This window comes from Bubalus bubalis, chromosome 23 (genome assembly GCF_019923935.1).
Source record: "Bubalus bubalis isolate 160015118507 breed Murrah chromosome 23, NDDB_SH_1, whole genome shotgun sequence".
Classification (NCBI taxonomy): domain Eukaryota; kingdom Metazoa; phylum Chordata; class Mammalia; order Artiodactyla; family Bovidae; genus Bubalus; species Bubalus bubalis.
This window is the reverse complement of record NC_059179.1, coordinates 13,877,829-13,893,342: the sequence shown is the minus strand read 5'-3', so window position 1 is coordinate 13,893,342 and position 15,514 is coordinate 13,877,829. Positions and strand designations below refer to the sequence as shown.

Genomic DNA, 15,514 nt, shown 5'->3' with positions numbered 1-15,514 from the left:
TCCAGGATGTCTGGCTCTGGGTGAGTGATCACACCATCGTGGTTACCCGGGTCATTAAGATCTTTTTTCTGTAGTTCTTCTGTGTATTGTTGCCATCTCTTCTTAGTATCTTCTGCCTCTGTTAGGTCCCATTCTACTATATCCTCACTGAGTTTTTGCCTGCGGGATCTTTCAGTTGATGGAGATGTGGCGACGCCTCCAGCTGTAACCGTGGATTTGTCTGTTTCTCCTTTCAGTTCTGTCAGTTTTTGTCTCAAGCATTTGGATGGTCTGTCGTTAGAGCCATGTCCTAAGCATAGTTATGTCTTCTTGGAGACTTGGTTCATTTATCATTTATGTAACACCCCTTTCTTTTGTGGATAATTTTCCTTATTCTGAAGGTTGTTGTGTCTAAAATTACTGTAACTACTACAGCTTTCTTTTTTATTGTTTATTTGGTTTTGGTTGTGCTGAAACTTCGTTGCTGCATGCAGGCTTTCTCTGGCTGCACTGAGCAAGGGCTATTCTTGGTTGCAGAGGCCGGGCTTCCCATGGCTGGTGGCTTCTCGTTGCGGAGCTCTGTCTCTGGGACATGCGGACTCAGAAGCCGTGGTGCGTGGGGCTTAAATGCTTCACAGCATGTGGGGTCTTCCTAAACCAAGGATTGAACGCATGTCCGCTGCATTCATAGGCAGATTCCTATCCACTGCGCCACCAGGGAAGTCCCATATTACAGCTTTCTTTTGATTTGTGTTAGCATGATGTATCTTTCTTCATCTCTACTTTAAAAAATTTCTTATTTAATTGTGGTTAAAAAAAATAAACCCACATAACACAGCACTGCCCCCTGAACCATTTCTAAGTGTTCAAGCAGTATTAAGTATATTCATTGTTGTGCAGTGGATACTGAAACCTCTTTCTTCCTGTAAACCTGTAACTCTGTACACATTAAGCAACAACTCCCCACTTTCTTCCTCCCCAGCCCCTGACAGCCACCGTTCTGCTCTCTGTTTCTATGATGTTAACTACTCTAGGTGTTTCATTTACGTGGACTCATAGTTGTTTTTTTTTTTTTTTAATGACTGACTTGCTTCACTTAGCATAGAATCTTTCATCCATATTGTAGCATATGTCAAAATATCCTTTTTTTTTAAGCTGGGTAATAGTCCATTGTTTGTCGGTACCAGAGTTTATCCATTCGTCCATCTATTGACGCATACTTGGGTTGCTTCTCCCTCTTGGCTGTCATGCATAATGTTGCTATCAAAATGGGTGTGCAGCTGTCTCTTGAAGATTCTGCTTTTAGTTTTATTGGATACTCAGAAGTGTTTTTGCTAGATCAAGTAGTGATTATATCTTTAAATTTTTGATGACTCACTATGCTGTTTTCAGTGGTGGGTGCAGCATCTTACACTCCCACCGCCAGAGTTCACAGTTTCCAGTTTCTCCACATTCTTGTTAATATTTGTTTCCTGCTGTGCTTTGTTTTTATAATAACTACCCTAATGAGTGTGAGGTGATTCCATCCCTTTACTTCTTTCCAATCTATATCTTTTTATTTAAAGTGGGTCTCATGTAGATAACATATAATTGGGGCTCATTTCTCTCTCTCTTTCTACCTTTTAATTGGTGTATTTAGGTAATTTACACTTAGTGATTTTTGATGTAGTTGAATCAGTATCAGTCATATTTATAGCTGTTTATTATACATTGCTCTCATTTTTTGACTTCTTTTAAAATTTCCTCTTTTTCTGCCTTCTATGCATTTATCGAGTAAATCATAAGATTCCATTTTCTCTTATTTCTTAGAACTTCAATTGTACTTCTGTTACAATTTTTTTATTACTAGTGGCTCTAGGATTTGCAGTTTGCATTTATACTAATCTAAGTCCACTTTCACTTCTCTGTCCATGGAATTCTCCAGGCCAGAATACTGGAGTGGGTAGCCGTTCCCTTCTCCAGGGGATCTTCCCAACCCAGGTCTCCTGCATTCAGGCGGATTATGTACCATCTGAGCCACAAGGGAAGCCTCATGGGTAATGCAGTCACTTTATAATGGTGCATTTCCAGTTCCTCCTTCTTGTCCCTATAGCGTGGCTTTCATTCATTCCACTATATATAAGCTATAATCATCAAATACATTGTTGCTATTATTTTGAATAGTTACTACTAGATTAAGAATTTTGAAACTAAAGATTTTATTTTACTTCTCTTCCTTTCATGTTCTTCCTTTGTATATGTAGACCTGAGTTTCTGACCGTTGTCATTTCCCCTCTCTCTGAAGAATTTCTTTTAATACTCCATGCAAGCAAGGCAGGTTCGCTGGTGAAAAATTCCCTCAGTTTTTGTCTGAGAAACTCCTTATTGCTCCATTTTTGAAGGATAATTTTGCTTGATACAGACTTGTAAGTTGGTGGGTTTTTTTCTTTTACCATTTTAAATATTTTACTGCACTCTGTACTTGTTTGCATGGTTTGTGAAGACAAGTCCAATGTAATTTTTATTGTTTCTCCATAGGGAAGGTCTTTTTGGCTTCTGGCTTCTTTCAAAAACTTTCGTCTTTGACTGTCCACACTTTGGCTATGATATGCCTGGGTGTAGATTCGGGGTGAGGGAAACTTTCGTCTTTGATTGTCCACACTTTAGATATGATACGCCTGGGTGTAGATTCGGGGTGAGGGGGTGTTTCTTCTGCTTGATTGTCCATACTTTGGATATGGTATGCCTGGGTGTAGATTCAGGCTGAGGGGGTGTTTCTTCTGCTTGGTGTTTGCTGAGCTTCCTGGGTCTGTGGTTTGCTTTGTGAGGATAATTTTGGAAAATTCTCAATCATTATTAGTTAAAATATTTCTTTTGCTCCTTCCTCTGTCTCTCCTTCTGCTATTCCATTACACGTTACACCATAATTGTTTCTTAATTCTTGAATAGTGTGTCGTTTTCATTTTTTTTTTCCTCTTTGCATTTCAGTTTGGGAAGTTTTTATGGACATATCTTCAAATTCACTGACTCAGTGTCAAGTCCACTGTGAGCCCACCAAAGGTACTTTTCATTTCTGTTACGGTGTTTTTGACTTCTAGCATTTTCTTTTTAAAAACATTTTTATTGTTTTAAAAACATTTTTATTGCAGTATAGTTGCTTTACAATGTTGTGTTAATCTGCTGGACAGCAGAATGACTTTCTATATGTACATACGTGTGTGTGTGGGTGTATACACACATTCTTTTTCGTATTCTTTTGCAGTATGGTTCATCACAGAATATAAATATAGTTCTCTATGCTGTGCTGTAGGACCTTGGTGTTTATCCATTCTATATATGGTAGTTGGCATCTGCTAATCCCAGACTCCCACTCCGTCCCTCTCCTTCCCTTTCTCCCCCTCAGCAACCACACTTCTGTTCTCCATGTCTGTGAGTCTGTTTTATAGATAAGTTCATTTGTGTCTTTTTTAAAATTCCACGAGTGACATCTTAACGGTATTTGGCTTTTTGTGTGTGACTGACTTCGCTTAGAATAATCATCTCTAGGTCCATCTGTGTTGCTGCAAATGGCATTACTGCATTCTCTTTTATGACTGAATAGTATTCCACTATCTCTACGTACCACATTTTCTTTATCCATTCACCTGTCAATGGACGTTCGTCCAAATAATATAGGTTGTTTCCGTGTCTTGGTTGTTGAAGGCAGTATTGCTATGAACATTTGTTGGTGTTGCTCAGTCGCTAAGTCACGTCTGACTCTTTATGACCCATGCACTTTAGCAGGCTAGGCTCCTCTGTTCGCCACCGTCTCCTGGAGTTCGCTCAGGTCCATGTCCATTGAGCCGGCGATGCTGGATATTGTTTCCATTTTGGCCCAGCCACTTCATTCTTTCTGGAGCTGTAAATGCCCGCCACTCTTCCCCAGAGCATATTGGACACTTTCCGACCTGGGGGGCTCATCTTCTGACGTCATAGCTTTGTGTTGTTTCACACTGTCCGTGGGGTTCTCCAGGTAAGAATACTGCAGTGGATTGCCATTTCCTTCTCCAGTGGACCACGCTTTGTCAGAACTCTTCAGTGTGACCCATCTGTCTTGGGTGGCCCTGCCAGGCATGGCTCATAGCTTCACTGAGTTTGCAAGCCCCTTCACCACAACAAGGCTGTGATCCATGAAGGGGGCTATTAACATAGGGGTGCATTATCTTTTCAGATTATAGTTTTGTCTTAGTATATGCCCAGGAATGGGATTGCAGGATCATATAGCAACTCCTGTTTTTTGAGGAAAACTCCTTGCTGTTTTCCATAGTGGCTACACCAATTTACATTTGGCTCAGCAGGTAAAGAATCCACCAGCAATACAGGAAACACAGGAGATGTGGGTCAATCCCTGGGTCAGGTAGATCCCCTGGAGTAGGAAATGGCAACAACCCCCTCCAGCATTCTTGCCTGAAAAATCCTATGGACAGAGGAGCCCGAGGGGCTGTACAGTCCAGAGGTTTGCAGAGTTGGGACACAGATGAGTGACTAAACAGTATAAGAGGGTTCTCTTTTTTTCTCCACACCCTCTCCAGCATTTTTGTAGACTAATTTTTTAGTTCTTTTTTCAAAAAAGTATTATTTTATTCATTTATTTATTTTTGATGGTGCTGGGTCTTTGTTGCTGTGCTCCGGCTTTCTCTGGTTCTGGCGAGCGCTAGTTTCAATGCCCAGGACTCTCCCTGTGGTGGTTTCTCCTGTTGCTGAGCATGGGCTCTAAGGTGCATGGTCTTTAGTAGTCGCAGCGCACGGGCTCAGTGCCCGGAGGCATGTGTCATCTTCCCAGACCAGGGATCAAACCCATGTTCGCTGCATTAGCAGGTGGATCCTTAACCACCGGACCACCAGAGAACTCCACCCGTTTTTTAGTTGGTTGTGTGTGTGTTGTTACTGAGTTATATGAGCTGTTTGTGTATTTTGAAAATTGAACCCTGTTGGTCGCATCATTTAAATATTTTCTCCCATATATATGCGTTAGTATACTGTATTGGTGTTTTTCTTTCTGGCTTACTTCACTCTGTATAATAGGCTCCAGTTTCATCCACCTCATTAGAACTGATTCAAATGTATTCTTTTTAATGGCTGAGTTCCATTGTGTATATGTACCACAGCTTTCTTATCCATTCATCTGCTGATGGGCATCTAGGTTGCTTCCATGTCCTGGCTATTATAAACAGTGCTGCGATGAACATTGGGGTACACGTGTCTCTTTCCTTTCTGGTTTCCTCAGTGTGTATGCCCAGCAGTGGGATTGCTGGATCATAAGGCAGTTCTATTTACAGTTTTTTAAGGACGCATATATATGGAATTTAGAAAGATGGTAACAATAACCCTATGTATGAGACAGCAAAAGAGAGACTGATGTATAGAACAGTCTTATGGACTCGGTGAGAGAGGGAGAGGGTGGGAAGATTTGGGAGAATGGCATTGAAACATGTAAAATGTCATGTGTGAAACGAGTTGCCAGTCCAGGTTCGATGCACGATGCTGGATGCTTGGGGCTGGTGCACTGGGACGACCCAGAGGGATGGAATGGGGAGGGAGGACGGAGGAGGGTTCAGGATGGGGAACGCATGTATACCTGTGGCAGATTCATTTTGATATTTGGCAAAACTAATACAATTATGTAAAGTTTAAAAATAAAATAAAATTAAAAAAAAAAATTTTCTCCCAGGGAAGTAGGTGAACAGGCCTTTTAGCGTGAGGTTTTCTGTCTGGCTGGCTGTTGGGCTCTCTTCAATGTTTGTTGTAGGGTTGGCGGCTTCAATTTCCTCTAGTATCCTTGTCTTTGTCTCCCCTCTTTCCTTTGGGTTATCTTTTCAGTTTGTTTATGGTTTTCTTTGCTGTACAAAGGCTTGTAAGTTTGACTAGGTTCCATTTGTTAATTTTTGCTTTTATTTCTATTGCTTTGGGAAACTGACTTAAGGAAACATTGGTACAATTTATGTTAGAGAATGTTTTGCCTATGTTCTCTTATAAGGGTTTTATGGTGTCATGTCTTATGTGTAAGTCTTTAAGCCATTTTGAGTTTATTTTTGTGTATGGCATGGGGGCGTGTTCTAATTTCATTGGTTTGCATGCAGGTGTCCAACTTTCCCAACACAAATTGCTGAAAAGACTGTCTTTTCTCCATGGTATGTTCTTGCCTCCTTTGCTGAAAAGACTGTCTTTTCTCTGTTGTGTATTTTTGCCTCCTTTGTTGAAGATTAATGGACTGCAGGTGTGTGGGCTGTCTGTTTCTGAGCTCTCTGTTCTATTCCATGATCTGTATGTCTGTTCTTGTGCCAGTGCCACGCTGGTTTGATTACTGTAGCTTTGTAGTATTTTCTGAAGTCTGGGAGGGTTATGCCTCCTGCTTTGCTCTTTTTCCTCAGGATTGTTTCGGCAATTCTGGATCTTTTATGTTCCACCTAAATTTTAGGATTATTTGTTCTAGTTCTGTGGAAAATGTTATGGGTAATTTGATAGGAATCTCATTAAATATATAATTGCTTTGGGTACTATGGCCATTGGGCTTCCCTGGTCACTCAGATGGCAAAGAATCTGCCTGCAATGCAGGAGACCTGAGTTTGATCCCTGGGTTGGGAAGATCCCTGGAAAAAGGAATGGCAACCCACTCCAGTATTCTCACCTGGGAAATCTCATGGACAGAGGAGCTTGGTCAGCTACAGTCCATGAGGTTGCAAAGAGTTGGACATGACTGAGCAGCTAAGCAGCAGCAGTGTGGCCACTAAATTTATAATATGATAATTCCAAAGTCTGATAATGATGCTTGCTTTGTCTCCAAATTGTGTTGTTTCTTGCCTTAGCCTGTCTGTAATTTTTTGTTGAAAGCTGCACATGACATATTGGGAAATAGGTAAATAAGCTCTTACTGTCAGATTTTATCTATTTGAGTGGAAACAGTGGCTGATTTTATTTTGGAGGGGGGGGGCTCCAAAATCACTGCAGATGGTGACTGCAGCCATGAAATTAAAAGATGCTTACTCCTTGAAAGGAAAGTTATGACCAATCTAGACAGCATATTAAAAAGTAGAGACATTACTTTGTTAACAAAGATCCATCTAATCAAGGCTATGGTTTTTCCAGTAGTCATGTATGGATGTGAGAGTTGGACTATAAAGAAAGCTGAGCACCCAAAGAATTGATGCTTTTGAACTGTGGTGTTGGAGAAGACTCTTGAGAGTCCCTTGGACTGTGAGGAGATCCAACCAGTCCATTCTGAAGGAGATCAGCCCTGGGATTTCTTTGGAAGGAATGATGCTAAAGCTGAAACTCCAGTACTTTGGCCACCTCATGCGAAGAGTTGACTCATTGGAAAAGACTCTGATGCTGGGAGGGATTGGGGGCAGGAGGAGAAGGGGACGGCAGAGGATGAGATGGCTGGATGGCATCACTGACTCCATGGACGTGAGTCTGAGTGAACTCCGGGAGCTGGTGATGGACAGGGAGGCCTGGCGTGCTGCGGTTCATGGGGTCGCAGAGTCGGACGCGACTGAGCGACTGAACTGAACTGGGCTCTGTTTAGTGTTTGCTGTAGTTGTAGGTGTTGGTGGCTTCAGTTTCCTCGAGTGTTCTTGTTTTTGTCTCTCCTCTTTCCTTTGGGTTTCCCTAGAAACTATCTTCTAAAAAAGTTTTTGGACTTCCCTGCAGTCCCGTGGTTAAAAATCCATGCTTCCGCTGCAGGAGGCATGGGTGTGACCCCTGGTCTGGGAACTAAGATCCCATATGCCATGTGGTATGGCCAAAGAAACCCAAAAACAATTTTTTGAGATAAATTTCATATATAGTTAACCGATTTTAAGTGTGCAATTCAGTTATTTTTTATATATTCACAGATACGGCAACCATCACCAGTCAACATTACAGCATTTTCATCACAGAGAAATCTGACCCCATTCCCTGTCGCCCACCTGACACCACTCTCCCAGCCTTAACAGTCACTAATTTTCTTTCTATCCCTATATAGTTCCCCTTTCTGAGGTTTCGCACGAGTGGAATCATGTACTGTGTGGTCCTCCGTGACTGAGCTCTTTCACTGAGGAAAATGTTTTCAGGGTTCATCCCTAGTGTCACACGTATCAGTACTTTATTCACTTTTATGGCCAAAAATACCATTTATCAAATGTATCCATTTGTCAGTTAATGGGCATTTGTGTGGTTTGCACCCTTTGTCTATTATAAATAAAGCTGCTATAAACATTTGTGTACAAGTTTTTTGTGTGAACATCTTTCATTACACTCAGGTATATAACTCGGAATGGGATTGGTTTAACTTTTTAAAAAACAGCCAAACTGTTTTCCAAAGTGGCCATACGCTTTGCTGTGCATCTTCATCAACAGTTCGTATTGTCTGGCTTTAAAATTGTGACTTCTTCTCGTAGGGGTGTACTTGGAGTGGACAGACCACCACACACTGTTGGAAAAGACCCTCAACATCTTTCATGCGCTTATTTATCTTCAGTGCGTCTAATTTGGTGATGTGCCTGTTCAGATCTTTTGCTTGTTTTTAAATTGGGTTGCTTACTGAGTTTTAGAAGTTCTTTATGTGTTCTTGATATGCTCAAGATATCAGCCTGATATCAGGTATGGGATTTGGAAGTATTTTCTCTCATGCTGTGACTCTTCATTCTTTCTAGTGTCTTTCAAATCGTGGAAGTTCTTAATTTTTTCCAAAGTACAACTTTTAAAAAACAATTATTTTTGGCTGCACTGGGTCTTTGTTGTGGCAAGCAAGGGCTACTCTTCATCGTAGAGCGGGCTTCTCCTCGCGGTGGCTTCTCCTGGTGTAGGACACAGGCTCCGGGGCACGTTGTCCTCAGCAGCTGCAGCTCTCGGGCTCTAGAACCTGCTCTCAGTGGTGGTGGTGGTACGTGGCTTAGTTGCTCCATGGCACCTGGATCTTCCCGCACCAGGGATCAAACCTTGGTCCCCTGCATTGGCAGGCAGACTCCCGACCACTGGACCACTAGGGAAGTTCGACTTAGTTTTTCTTCCATGGATCATGCTTTTGGTATCATTTCTAAGAATGCTTCACCCAAGCCAACATCACAGTTTTTCTCTGATGTTTTCTGTTTCTACAGGAGTTAATCAGCTTTAGGTTTATTATGTTTGTCCATGATTAACTTTGAATTAAATTTTGCACAAGACGTAAGGTATGTTTGGAGTTGTGAGGATTTTTTTTTTTTAGCATATGGACACAATTTTTGAAAAGATTGTCTTCTCCATTGAATTGCTTTAGCATCTTTGTAGAAAATCAATTGGTAATTTATTATATAGAATTTTAGTGTCATTTTTTGTAGGCAATCAATTCTGTTCCAGTAATTTGTCTTTATGCCAGTACGACACTCTATTGATTACTTTTACAGTAAGCTTTAAAATCTGGCAGTTTAAGTCTTCCGGCTGTTTCCTTTTTCATAGTTGTTTTTTATCATTGTGGCTCTTTTGCCTTTCTAAGTTTTATTTTGGCTGTGCTGGGTCTGTTACCGCACACAAGCTTCTCTCGCTGTGGGGCCGCTCTCTGGTTGCAGCGCTTGGGCTTCTCGCTGCAGGGGCTTCTCTTGTGGAGCCTGGGCTCTGGGGCACACACGCTTCAGTACCTGTGGCTCGTGGCCTTAGTCGCTCCACGCCATGTGGGATCTTCCCAGACCAGGGATGGAGCCCATGTGTCTCCTGCATTAGCAGGCGAATTCCTGACCACTGAGCCTCCAGGGACACCCTCCTTTGCCTTTCTATATAAATTTTAGAGTCTGTTTTATTTCTACAAAATGTTCTCCTGGAATATTGATTGGAATTGCTTTGTGCCTATAGACCTATATGGAGAAAACTGCAATCTTAACAGTTTTGAATCCATGAATGTAATGTACATCTCTATTTTTTAAGAACTTTTTTATTTCTTTCATGAGCATTTTGTAGTTTTCAGCACACAAACCTTTTAAATATTTTCTAAGGCTTGTTTTATGGACTTTAGTGCTATCATATAAATGTTTAAAAATTTCAATTTCCAATTTTTTATTGCCAAACGTATAGAAATACATTTTAATTTCTGTATGTTGACTTTGTATCCTGAGAACTTCCTGAACTCAATTCTAGTAGCTTTTCTTGTAGATTGTTTGGAATTTTCTACATAGACAATCATTGTAAATCAGAAGTTGTGTATCTTATTTTCTGATGTGTGTGCTTTGTTTTTTTTATTGCCATATTACACAAGGAAGGGCCTCAAACATATTTTTGATCGATCTTTATGCCAATACTACACTGTCTTCAATAGGAGTGGAGAACGTAAAGACTGTATATGTGATTTTAATTTTTTAAAAATTTGCTGGGACTTGCATTATGACTCAGCGTATGGTCAGTTTTAGTGAATGTTACACATAAGCTTCCAAAGAATGTATTCTGCAGTTCTGTCAGTTGTCATGTTTATTAACTGTATTATTCAAATTACTTATACACTGCTGCCTTTTTTGGGAGTGGGAGGGTCTGCTTATTCTACTGAAGGAGGTGTGTTAAGACCTCTTAATATTCCTTGTCCATTTCCTTTGAAGTAGTTGTCTATTTGTCCTTTATGGATTTTGAGGTGTATATCAATTTGGAGTTGTTCTAACTTCCTGGTTAACTGAAATCACTTTATCATTATGAGATACCTGTCTTTACTCCAAATAGTTTCTGCCTCGAGGTCTACTTGTGAGGTTAATGTGACTCTGTGAGCTGTTGGCTTATGTATCCTCTCCCTCCTCACTGGTTTTTAAGCTTCTCCCATTGTGTTTGGTACAGAGTTCAGTTCAGTCGCTCAGTTGTGTCCAACTCTTTGCAACCCCATGGACTGCAGCATGCCAGGCCTCCCTGTCCATCACCAACTCCGGGAGCTTACTCAAACTCACGTCCATTCAGTCAGTGATGCCATCCAACCATCTCATCCTCTGTTGTCCCCTTTTCCTCTCACCTTCAGTCTTTCCCAGCATCAGGGTCTTTTCAAATGAGTTGGTTCTTCGCATCAGGTGGCCGAAGTATTGGAGTTTCAGCTTCAACATCAGTCCTTCCAGTGAATATTCAGGACTGATATCCTTTAGGATTGACTAGTTGGATCTCCTTGCAGTCCAAGGGACTCTCAAGAGTCTTCTCCAACACCACAGTTCAAAAGCATCAATTCTTCAGCACTCAGCTTTCTTTATAGTCCAACTCTCACATCCATACCTGACCACTGGAATAACCATAGCCTTGGCTAGACGGACCTTTGTTGGCAAAGTAGTATCTCTGCTTTTTAATATGCTGTCTAGGTTGGTCATAACTCTTCTTCCAAGCAGCAAGCATCTTTCAATTTCATGGCTGCAATCACCATCTGCAGTGATTTTGGAGCCCAAGAAAATAAAGTATGTCACTGTTTCCATTGTTTCCCCATCTATTTGCCATAAAGTGATGGGACCGGATGCCCTGATCTTAGTTTTCTGAGTGTTGAGTTTTATGCGAACTTTTTCACTCTCCTCTTTCACTTTCATCAAGATGCTCTTTAGTTCTTCTTCACTTTCTGCCATAAGGGTGGTGTCATCTGCATATCTGAGGTTACTGGTATTTCTTCCAGCAATCATGATTCCACCAGTTTGTGCTTCATCCAGCCCAGCATTTTGCATGATGTACTCTGCATATAAATTAAATAAGCAGGGTGACAGAAAACAGCCTTGATGTACTCCTTTCCCGATTTGGAACCTGTCTGTTGTTCCAAGTCCAGTTCTAATTGTTGCTTCTTGACCTGTATACAGATTTCTCAGGAGGCAGGAAGGTGATTTGATATTCCCATCTCTTGAAGATTTTCTCACAGTTTGTGGTGATCCACACAGTCAGAGGCTTTGGCATAGTCAATAAAGCAGAAGTAGAATTTTTTTTTTATGGAACTCTCTTGCTTTTTCGATGATCCAGTGGATGTTGGCAATTTGATCTCTGGTTCCTCTGCCTTTTCTGAATCCAGCTTGAACATCTGGAAGTTCACGGTTCACTTACTGTTGAAGCCTGGCTTGAAGAATTTTGAGCAGTACTTTGCTAGAGTGTGAGATGAGTGCAATTGTGCAGTAGTTTGAACATTCTTTGGCATTGCCTTTCTTTGGGATTGGAATGAAAACTGACCTTTTCCAGTCCTGTGGCCACTGCTGAGTTTTCCAAATTTGCTGCCATATTGAGTGCAACACTTTCACAGTATCATCTTTCAGGATTTGGAATAGCTCAACTGGAATTCTATCCCCTCCACTAGCTTTGTTCGTAGTGATGCTTCCCACTTGACTTCGCATTCCAGGATGTCTGGCTTTAGACGAGTGATTACACTGTCATGGTTATCTGGGTCATGAAGATCTTTATTGTATTATTCTTCTGTGTATTCTTGCCACCTCTTCTTAATATCTTCTACTTCTGTTAGGTCCATGCCATTTCTGTCCTTTATTGTGCCCATCTTTGCATGAAATGTTCCCCTGGTATCTCTAATTTTCTTGAAGAGATCTCTAGTCTTTCCCATTCTATTGTTTTCCTCTTTCTTTGTGTTGATCAGTTAGGAAGGCTTTCTTATCTCTGTTATTCTTTGGAACTCTGCGTTCAAATGGGTATATCTTTCCTTTTACCTTTCGCAAAAGGAACCGTGCTGCCAAATGGGTATATCTTTTCCTGTGCCTTTCGCTTCTCATCTTTTCCCAGCTATTTGTAAGGCGTCCTCAGACAACCATTTTGCCTTTTTTCCATTTTTCTTGGGGATGGTATTGATCCCTGCTTCCTGTAAAATGTCACGAACCTCCGTCCATAGTTCTTCTGGCCCTCTATTAGATCTGATCCCTTGAATCTGTTAGTCACTTCCACCGTATAATCGTAAGGGATTTGCTTTAGGTCATACCTGTATGGTCTAGTGGTTTTCCCTACTTTCTTCAATTTAAGTCTGAATTTGGCAATAAGGAGTTCATGATCTGAGTCACAGCCAGCTCCCGGTCTTGTTTTGGCTGACCGTATAGAGTTTCTCCATCTTTGACTGCAAAGAATATAATCAATCTGATTTTGGTATTGACCATCTGGTGATGTCCATGTGTAGAGTCTTCTCTTGTGCTGTTGGAAGAGGGTGTTTGCTATGACCAGTGTGTTCTCTTGGCAGAACTCTATTAGCCTTTGCTCTGCTACATTTTGTGTTCCAAGGCCAAATTTACCTGTTACTCTAGGTATCTGTTGATACCTATTTTTGCATTCTAGTCCCCTATAATGAAAAGGACATCTTTTTTGGGGGTGTTAGTTCTAGGTCTTGTAGGTCTTCACAGAACTGTTCAGCTTCTTCAGCGTGCCTGGTTGGGGCATAGACTTGGATTACTGTGATATTCTTGAATGGTTTGTCTTGGCAACGAACAAACATCCTTCTGTCGTTTTTGTGATTGCATCCAAGTACTGCGTTTTGGACTCTCTCGTTGATTATGAGGGCTACTCCATTTCCTCTAAGGGATTCTTGCCCACAGTAGTAGATATAATGGTCCTCTGAGTTAAATTCACCTATTCCAGTCCATTTTAGTTCACTGATTCCTAAAATCGATGTCCACTCTCCTGTTTGATGTCATCTCCTCTTTGGCCACTTACAATTTACCTTGATTCATGGACCTAACATTCCAGGTTCCTATGCAGTATTGTTCTTTACAGCATTGGACTTTACTTCCATCACCAGAGTAGGACATAATCAATGTGTTGTTCATATGAATGTCACTCAGTTTTTTATTTTTCAAATGTGAAATAACAATGTATGTGATTTATTTGTATATATCAAATAAGTGTTTCATTTTTGCCTGTTTTTAGTATATATAAATAGACTTGACTATACATATTATTTTTGCATTCAACCTCAAGTTTTTGAGACTTATCCATGTTATACTCATTGGTTTTTCCCTGCTGTATAGTACTTCACTATATAAATAATACTGCAGGAGATCTCATTCGGTCCCACACGTCTTACAAATACTGCCTTCCCCAAATTTATTTCCAGGTTGACCTTTCCTTTAAGTCAGCATCTCTACTTTTGATACAAGGATCTCAATTTAACAACCAAAAGATAATTCTTGATTTCCTACTCTCCCCTTTCCCAATCTGTTCCTTTTTCAGTGTTCCGTATCTCCTCATGACACCATTTACCCAGCTCTGCAAGAACCAAAACGGAGATGGAGACACATTTGGTTTTATTTTTTTTCCACCCAGATCTGTTTTGTATTATTATTATTTGCAGTAACATCAAACCATCCATTTACAAATTTTCTGGTCTGCAGTCAGCTGGAGACTCAGGTCTGATACCTGGTGTCGGGAGGAAATGGCAACCCACTCCAGTATTCTTGCCTGGGAAATCCCATGGACAGAGGGGTCTGTCCATCTACAGTTTACGGAGTCACAAGAGAGTAAGACATGACTTTGCGACTGAATGACGACAACAGCAATCAGTAGCATATATACGTCAATCCCAGTCTCCCGGTGCTCCCCTCCCCTATCCTCCTTGGTATCTGTGTATTTGTTCTCTACATCTCTATTTTTGCTTTGCAAATAAGATCATCTGTACCATTTTTCTAGACTCCACATATATGTGTTAATATACAGCATCTGTTTTTCTGACTTCACCGTGCATGACACTCTCTAGGTCCATCCATGTCTCTACTAATGACTGAATTTTGTCCCTTTTTTATGGCTGAGTGATATACCATTATATAAATGCACCACATCTTCTTTATCCTTTCCTCTGTTTACGGACATTTAGGTTGCTACCATGTCCTGGCTATTGTGGATATTGTTGCAGTGAACACTGGCGTACCTGTGTCTTATTGAATTCTACTCTTCTCTGTGTATATGCCCAGTAATAGGATTGCTGGTTCATATGGTAGTTCTATTTTTAATTTTTTAAGGAACCTCCATACTGTTTTCCATCAGTTTACACTCCCACTAAGAAGGTTCCCTTCTCTCCTTACCCTCTCCAGCATTTATTGTTTGCAGATTTTTTGATGAGTGTTTTACCAGTGTGAGGTGACATCTCACTGAAGTTTGGGTTGCATTTCTCCAAACATTAGCAACGTAGGCGTCTCTTCATGTGTGTTGGCCATCAGTATGTCATCTTTGGAAAAATGTCCACTTAGGTCTTCCACGCTTTTTTTTTTTTCTTTTGATGGGGCTGGTTTGTTTTTTCTTTCTATATTGAGCTACATGAACTGCTTGTGTATTTTAGACATTAATCATTTGTCAGTTGCTTTGTTTGCAAATATTTTCTCCCATTCTAAGGGTTGTCTTTTTGTCGTATAGTTTCCTTTGCTGTGCAAAAGCTTTTAAGTTTAATTAGGTCCTATTTATTTTTGTTTTTATTTTCATTATGCTTAAGTGGGTCAAAAAAGATCTTGCTGTGATTTATATTACCGTGTTCTGCCTATGGTTTCCTTTAAGAGTTTTATAGTGTCTGGCCTTACATTCAGGTCTTTAATCCATTCAGAGTTTATTTCTGTCTGTGGTACTAGGGAATGTTCTAATATCATTCTTCATGTAG

The 15,514-nt window shown here is 40.7% G+C and overlaps 1 protein-coding gene across 4 annotated transcripts in view; it reads left to right on the top strand.

Annotated features, from left to right (window-relative positions):
* FGFBP3 (fibroblast growth factor binding protein 3) overlaps positions 1-15,514 on the top strand; it is a 139,960-nt gene that overhangs the window by 17,699 nt on the left and 106,747 nt on the right. Inside the window, exons 2-3 of one of the 4 annotated variants that reach the window (XR_003106109.2) lie at positions 2,947-3,018; positions 7,833-8,196. The exons of 1 other annotated variant lie outside the window; for it this stretch is intronic. The gene's annotated coding sequence lies outside the window, so the exon portion shown is untranslated. Of the gene's footprint in view, positions 1-2,946; positions 3,019-7,083; positions 7,144-7,832; positions 8,197-15,514 lie in introns of those variants that run through there. 2 more of the 4 variants (XR_006548107.1, XR_006548106.1) reach the window with 2 other exon arrangements.